At 41.1% G+C, this 7,757-nt stretch overlaps 1 long non-coding RNA gene across 1 annotated transcript; it reads left to right on the top strand.

Moving 5' to 3' along the window:
- The first annotated feature begins 304 nt into the window (after positions 1-304).
- Positions 305-7,502, top strand: LOC148517425 (uncharacterized). The gene is made up of 4 exons (XR_015879292.1): positions 305-644; positions 2,718-2,851; positions 5,710-5,766; positions 7,325-7,502. It is a non-coding gene; the product is annotated as an uncharacterized LOC148517425 (long non-coding RNA).
- Positions 7,503-7,757: the final 255 nt, after the last annotated feature.

Raw genomic sequence — 7,757 nt, 5'->3', positions numbered from 1 at the left:
AATCCAACATGTTGGACAATCTGATTAAACAATTCCAATCACTTTTTGGTTGCAATCTGCGATCTGTGAAGCCCATACATTGCAGATTTTTATACACAATCGATTGCAAATTGCACGATTGCTGCAATCCATCTCTGATGTATGGGGGCCTTAACCCTAGGGCAGAGGTTCCCAAACGAGATCCTCAAGGCTCCCCAACAGTTCAGGTTTTAGAGATATCCATGGTTGAGCACAGGTGACTTAATTAGTGCCTCAGTCAATTTGATTTAACCACCTGTGCTCAACCATGGATATCTCTAAAATCTGAACTGTTGGGGAGCCTTAAGGACCGCGTTTGGGTACCTCTGCCTAGGGTGTCATATATCTTCACAGTAAAAAAAAATATTTACTGGGTAAACTTTTAAATCTCAGCCCAGTAAAACTAGTCTTGCCTCTGAAACATATCCCTCACCCTTCAACAGAAGCACCTGTATGTGAAGAGACGTATTAATAACATAATAAAGTTTAATCCTGGAGTCACTGCCAGCTTGTAGCCAGATGCGTATATAAAGGCTGTGTAGCTGGGTAATAAGCAGACGGAGACATGAAGCTTCTCTTAGCGCTCTGTGTTTGCTATTGTCTTGTCTCTTACTGTACACAATCAGGTAAGTCATGGACTGTCATTTATTATAATGCTACAAGCACATAATTTTTATCATAGTCTACTGTAAGTTTCTAACTTTTTATTATTAGAATTTGCCCTAGCAATGCAGATACTGTATATGGGGAATAAACAGTGTTTTTAAAAGTTTTCTTTAAAAAAACAGTATCAAGGGTCTTAAAGGTATTGTGTATATTTATTTACTGAGCCAAACAAGATTGAGAGGGACAGCAAATAAGGAAAACTGAGCGGAGTGCTGGATATATATCATATACAGGGGAGATTGTTGTATGATACAATTTGCCACATGGTCTTCCAATTGTAGCATCTCTTGGCTAAAATGCCAAGATGCCCTTGGTAACTGTAATCACACTTTGTGGTACTACCTAGTAGTAATGGACATTTGACAGTTGATGGTATGTTTCTTTCTTTATACGATTGTAGAGTCCTGTACAATGAATCTTCAAGATTTCCTGTCAATTATTATAGATATATAGAAATTATATATTATATTATGCTTTATAATTAATATTTCAGTATGAAGCCGTTTCACACTACACATGCCAATCAAAACACAGGAGACCATTTATCAACAAGTGTATCATGATAAATGGTTCTCAAGTCAATCAGCTCCCAACTGCCATTTTTCAAACAGCTGACAGGAGCTGATTGGCTGGAGCACCATTAAGCTGCATACACACACAACGATTTTGTTACCAACGATTTTATGAACGATTTTCTGTCCGATTATCTGTCAGATTTTTGAAAGTGTAATGAACGATTTTTTTGAACTACAAACGATTTTTGCATATTCCCTTAATGAAAATCGTTGAGTTGACAAGTCTGACTGAACTACAAACTACAAACGTGAACGCGCATGAATGATAATCGTTCATCGTTTGACTCAGAAAGTGAACAATTTTTTCAAACGATTATCGTTAAACGATATAATTTAACGATAATCGTTCAAAAAATCATTGGGTGTGTATGCAGCTTTAGAGTTATAAAATTCGTTGCATATGATAAAACTCATTGATAAATACTGTAGTCACTTTACAGCACTTTTGTAGTACACAAGTCTCCCTGCAATACCAAACATCTGGGTCTGTTTACAAATACTCAACTATAATGTGGATTTTCTTTTGTGACAATAAAGCTGCCTAGCCACTAGGCGATTAAACCTAGCGGTAGAGCGATATCGGCGGTCGTTATCGCTCCATCGCTTGGTAATCGCCCGCAAATCGGGCAGCAAAAGGTTAAAAACGACCAGCGATGCGCGCGCCCGCTGGTCGTTTTTAACATCAATCATCGTCTGAACATGACGGTCAACCTGACGACCGCCGTCAGGTTGCTATGTTCGGGGATGATTGATCTGCATACACTGAACGTCTGAACGTTCAGTGTATGCGGTTCACCCCGCGGGACACGACGGCATCGTAATCGTGCGTCGTCCCATGCATCATTAAGTGGATGGGCAGCATTCGAAAATGACTTATCACAACATGTTATCAATAAAATATAGTCAGGACAGCTGAGCGCTAATGTATAACGTACCACCTGGTGACATCTGCTTGTTAAAAAACACGCTAATAAATAAAATTGATGGCGTGTCCCATTCTGTAAATTATAACCAGTTTTGTTTTTTTTTCTATGAAAAAAAGAGCTGCGACTCATGTTGATACAAGATGTATAGCTGCCTCCACAGTCTGGATAAGTGTTATATTTAGGGGTATATTTACTTACTAAAGTGCAGGCTTTTAGAAGTGGAGATGTTGCCTATAGCAACCAATCAGATTATAGCTATAATCTTCTAGAAGGTGCTAGATAAGTGTTGTGATTGGTTGCTATGGGCAACATCTCCACTTCTAAAAACCTGCACTTTCGTAAATATACCCCTTATTGTATTTAATTATTTATTAAATGTTTTCAGTGATTTATTTTTGTACATATCTGGAACTAGCTATCAGAATTAGAAATTAGACCAATACAAGGTTGCCGATACTTCATAGCCCCGAGTAACCACCCCCCAAAATAAATCACTGATGATAACTAAAACCAATATTTTATTTCTCATCAGCATTTGTGAAAAAATCAGATGCTTCTGCCTTCTTGGCCATAGTGGGAAAGAAACACGGAGGAGGCAGACTGTGTTCTGTGGGACGATGTGCTCATGAGGACAACAGTGACGCCACTGAGGAACAAAATATAAGGGTTCGTTAAATTTACAATGTCATTTCCTAGTGGGCTACTGGATAAATAATGCTTAAATTAGGTGTTTATGCTTTGTCACTATGGTAACTATACCGAGAATACACCAATCTAGAAGCACCCATTGCCATATATCAGTGGTTCTCAAACTCGGTTCTCAGGACCCCACACAGTTCCTGTTTTCCAGGTCACCCAGCAGGTGTACAGGTGTATTCATTACTTACTGACACATTTTAAAATATCCACTGGTGGAGCTAACGAATGCAATTCTGTGCGGAGACCTGGAAAACATGCACTGTTTGGGGTCCTGAGGACTGAGTTTGAGAACCTGTGCTATATATAATACCAAGTTCAACTCTACAGTAAAATCTTCCAGTGAGACAGATTGAAGAAGCTGGGAGACAACTCATTTAATACCTATTGATACAAAGTAAAAAATATATAAAGCAGAAGTACTGTAACTACAGTATTGTGCTTCTAAGCCGACCTCTGCCAAGTTCTTACTGTGATTTGTAAGCTTTGCTTCTGTGAAAGATATATAGGGGGGTCGATTCAATTAGGGACGATGCCTGTGATGTGCCATTGTGATAGTACCTTACATCGCCCCTAAATATTTCCGATGCAGGGGCGTATTTATAATGGGTGCACACCTTGCCGCCGCGCCCATTTTCCCGTTGTTTTGTGCATGCGCAGTACAGGAGTGGCCATTTTCCCAGTGACCTGCGCATGCGCTATAGACTCTGGGCACACTCTAGTGCCCAGAGTCTATCGGTGTGGCACTGGCCGCATGGCGCTCAGTGTGCTGCCGGGCAGCAGACTGAGGAGGGAGCCCGTTATGGAGACTGCACATGGGCCCCCTCCTCTCTAGAAACGCCCCTGCTCCGTTGTCACCCCTATATCGCACATTTTAGTTTCCAGCACCATAGTGGTGCATATTATAATGCTGGTGTCAGGATTATCAACAGTGATTGGCAGCACAGGAGTCACTGGGGGCAGTTGCAAGGATACAGAGGTGCCGGGAGGTCCGTCTGCTAGTAGCGGCTGCTGGATGATTATCTTCTGACAGCCGCCCACTGTGCGTTACTGACAGGTCGCGTCGTTTGTGACCATATCAGACAACGCACTGTCTGGCGTGGTCGCAAATGATGCAGCCACGCCAGACAAGTGATTAATTCAACTGACCCCATACAATATATTACATTTGTGACATGCCAATCAGGATTTGGAAATTGTACTACAGGTATTTGCATATTTGATGATATTCTTCAATTACAGTTTTAGTGTTTAGTGTAAAACCTTTTTTCTGTATGCTGTCTTATCATGATTGTACATAATCCTTTTTCTTTTCATGGAGAAAGGAAAGCCAAGCTATATACTATTAGACTTTTATTGCTATATAGCAGAGCCGTAACTAGATTTTTTGGTGCACTGTACCAGAAAGAGCATTGGCGCCCCCTCATTTTTCCAATAGGTACATAACGCACCCAAAAAAAGGGGAATGGCCTCATGGGGAAGGGCCAGGTAAGAGATAGGGGAGACCAGGAGATGCTGGGGATAAAGTAAGAGGAAGCTACAAGTGAGAATGATAATAAACAGAAAAGTGACAGGCCCAAACAGAGCCCCCTGCCCTGTGGTGCCCTGTGCCATGGCACAGGCCGCACTACCCTAGTTACGGCCCTGCTATATAGTATATACATTTTTCTATACCTTCCTCTATTATTCTAGTATACCTAACATCTCTTTACACTATTAAGGTGTGTACCCACTAGCAGATAGTGGTACGACAGTACAATTACAACATTGTAATCGTACAGTTGTTCCTCATCCTGTAATGTGCCTACACTGAACGATATGTCGTTGAGTGCAGACACGCTCCCTCATCCCTGAACATGGTCAATCTGTCGTTACCGGCAGATTGACCAGCATGTGCAGGCGATGATTGATGTCGAAAACGACCAGCGGGAGCGTGCATCGCTGGTCGTTTTCAAAATTTTCATGCCCGATTAATGAGCGATTGAACGATAACGATATCGTTATCATTCAATTGCTCATTGTATAAGCGGCTTTACACCTGCGAGGATAAGATACAATTTCTGCAATGATACACAGCATCTAGGAGAGACTGAATAAAAACAACAAGCTTACCAAGATTTGCAGCAACATATCTTCTCCTGCCACTTGTGTGCACTTTGCCATCCTGTTCTTACCTAAACAGTAATATAAACAAAAATCTTTTAACATTTCAAATATTTACTTTACCACATCAAAACCCAGTAAATTATTATATAAACATTAATTTTTTTATCAATGCTGTGGTTCTCAAACTGGGCGGTGTGGCACCCCACGTATTGATGGTCCAGTCCCAAATCAAATGATTTAGGGTCAATGTGATAGGCAAAACCTTTGCTGGTGGCTGCCGATCATAAAATATGTGGACAAACAGAATCGCAACCATGTAAGGATGTTAGGTAAGTACAATGTAATTCATATAATGAGCTTTGCTGATTATCTCAATTAAAAACTTTTGGATTAGGGGGTGCCGTTAAAAAAAAATTGCTGAGACTCTAGGGATCAGTGATTTGAGAAAGTTTGGGAACCACTGATGAAAAGTATAACTTTTAAAGTAGGGTTAAAACTTCTTGGTTTGTGGCAGCATATGGTTCCCCAATGAATGATTAGCATATGGTTCTGCAATGTGGTTTGGAAAAAAACACTTGTGCCAATAACCGCTGAGATTTTTCAAATATTGCAGTAATGCCGCAGACTGAGGGGGATAAGATGTAGAAAGAACATGTGCTGTAAGTCAATGGGCAATATCCAGGCAACTTCTACTCTAGTTATTAACATTTTCCCATTTTCAGGTTCGCTCTGGTAGGAAAGTGGATTCCTCATCATCTGAATCAGCAATGGTTCCACAGGTAGTAACAATTATTTTTCATTAGAAAATATTACGTCATGTGTTCTTAGATAACATTGATGGTAAGCATGCTTGATCATTTTCATTACAAAAGAAACTTAAGGGGAGATGTACTAAGCTATGTAGAGAGATAAAGTGGAGAGAGATAAAGTTTCAACCAATCAGCTGATAACTGTCAGTTTACAGGCTGTGGTCGAAAAATGACACAAGCTGATTGGTTGGTACTTTAACTCTCTCCACTTTATCTCTCTCCAAGGCTTAGTACATCTTCCCCCTAAGGGCTTGATTCTGATGTCGGATATAGTGGAGTGTTTTTTTTCTTCTGCGCATGCCTCCAGATTCCATATCCAGATTCCAGATTTGTGACTTAGGCACACAATACACGCACGTTCCCATAAATGTTTTGAAAATGTATCGGTCGTTCCTGGGAGATGACAGGAAGGTGGACACACAGAGATGGGCCGTCTTATGGGCAGGTTATGGGAGTGTTGTGGGCGTGTCACTGACAGTGGTTGCATACATAGAATTGTTCACATAGGAGCTAGAGATGGACATCAGAAGCTGATGGTTAGCAACCATCGATGTATCCAATTCGATGGAAGTACTTTGGTTATCGAATAGGTGGGAATTCAATGGTTGCCAGCCATCGGATGCAGCTTTCCGATGCCCATCCGATGACTGGCTGTTTATTTAGCTGCGGACACCTGGAAATGGTGTCTGCAGCTCAGCTAAATCATTCCTCCTGCAGTGGAAAAATAGATGCCTTGTGCGGGAGTCTGGGGACAGCCCAGCATCTCAGAGACTGCTGGACACACACCCACAGTGATGTAGCCAGGGGTGTTGCAAGGCTCCGCCCCTTTTCACAGAGGATCTGCCCCCTTTTTGGGTGCAAGTATAACTATTGCAATTGTTATACTATCAAATGGCTGCGATGTGATGGCTAATTGCCATCGCATTGCGGGATTTGATGTCGGAAAGCCCAGCAACCATTCAATGCCGGGCTTCCAATGTCCATCCCTAATAGAAGCCATTTTCACTGAAATTCATCCCTTTAGATAGCTTATAAAATTCCTAAACCACCATAATATAACCGCCATAATCCACCATACCTTCCTACCCTCCTGAAATAGCCAGGAAGCTCCCGAAAATTGGGCTGTGCTACCGGCCTCCCGGAAGAGAGGGCAAGCCTACCGGAGGCAGCAGCCACCCACCTGCACACTCACACAGCTCTTCGAACCCAGATCAACATTGCTGTATGACTGGACCATAACCAATAGATTACCCTTTCACTTTGTAAGGACCATTTGCAGCATGTAGCACTTATCCTCACGTATCAAATTCCTATTTACCTATACGGTAGCTTACTGGCAGGGCCTTCTTACCTATTAATACCACCCTCATGTCATTACTTTATTGTTCCCAATTGTAAAGAGCATAGGAATTTGCTGGTGCTATACAAATAACTGTTAATATATTTTGTGCTCAGTAATACAGTGGTTTTAATATATTAGTGTTCAACAAGTGGGTTTATGTGTGCTTCTTATGTTTGTTTATTACAGGATATATTACTGCCTCCAACTCCCTCTGGGGGAATAACAAAATAACACAGAAGCTGGCGGCCATTTTATGATGTCTTCCATTCAGTGTCACAGTATTTCTATGCCCACATGGATCTGCTAATATCAAATTGGTGCTTCTTGTGCTCATTTATTATGTGCCAACTCGATATGAAATAAAGAAAGCATAACATTCTTGTTTTATTGTAAATTTATTTTGTTTACTAAAACATCTAGGACCCTTCCTCCCTTCCCCCCAAAAAACAATTTAAATTATTGGTAATCGTGGAATTCAATTAATTGCAATGGCCACAAAGTATCTCTGTAAATGGGTGACAAAGGCACTTGCGGGCAGTAACATCGCTCATTCTCTCTCTTTCTCCATAAAGATGCACAGGAAAATTAACAATATTGAGCTACAGTACCATATTAAATG

The sequence above is a fragment of the Taudactylus pleione genome, unplaced genomic scaffold, assembly GCF_031769625.1.
Source record: "Taudactylus pleione unplaced genomic scaffold, aTauple2 ptg000217l, whole genome shotgun sequence".
In the NCBI taxonomy this organism is placed as follows: Eukaryota; Metazoa; Chordata; class Amphibia; order Anura; family Myobatrachidae; genus Taudactylus; species Taudactylus pleione.
The sequence above is the reverse complement of the archived record's forward strand: the minus strand, read 5'-3'. Positions and strand labels throughout refer to the sequence as shown.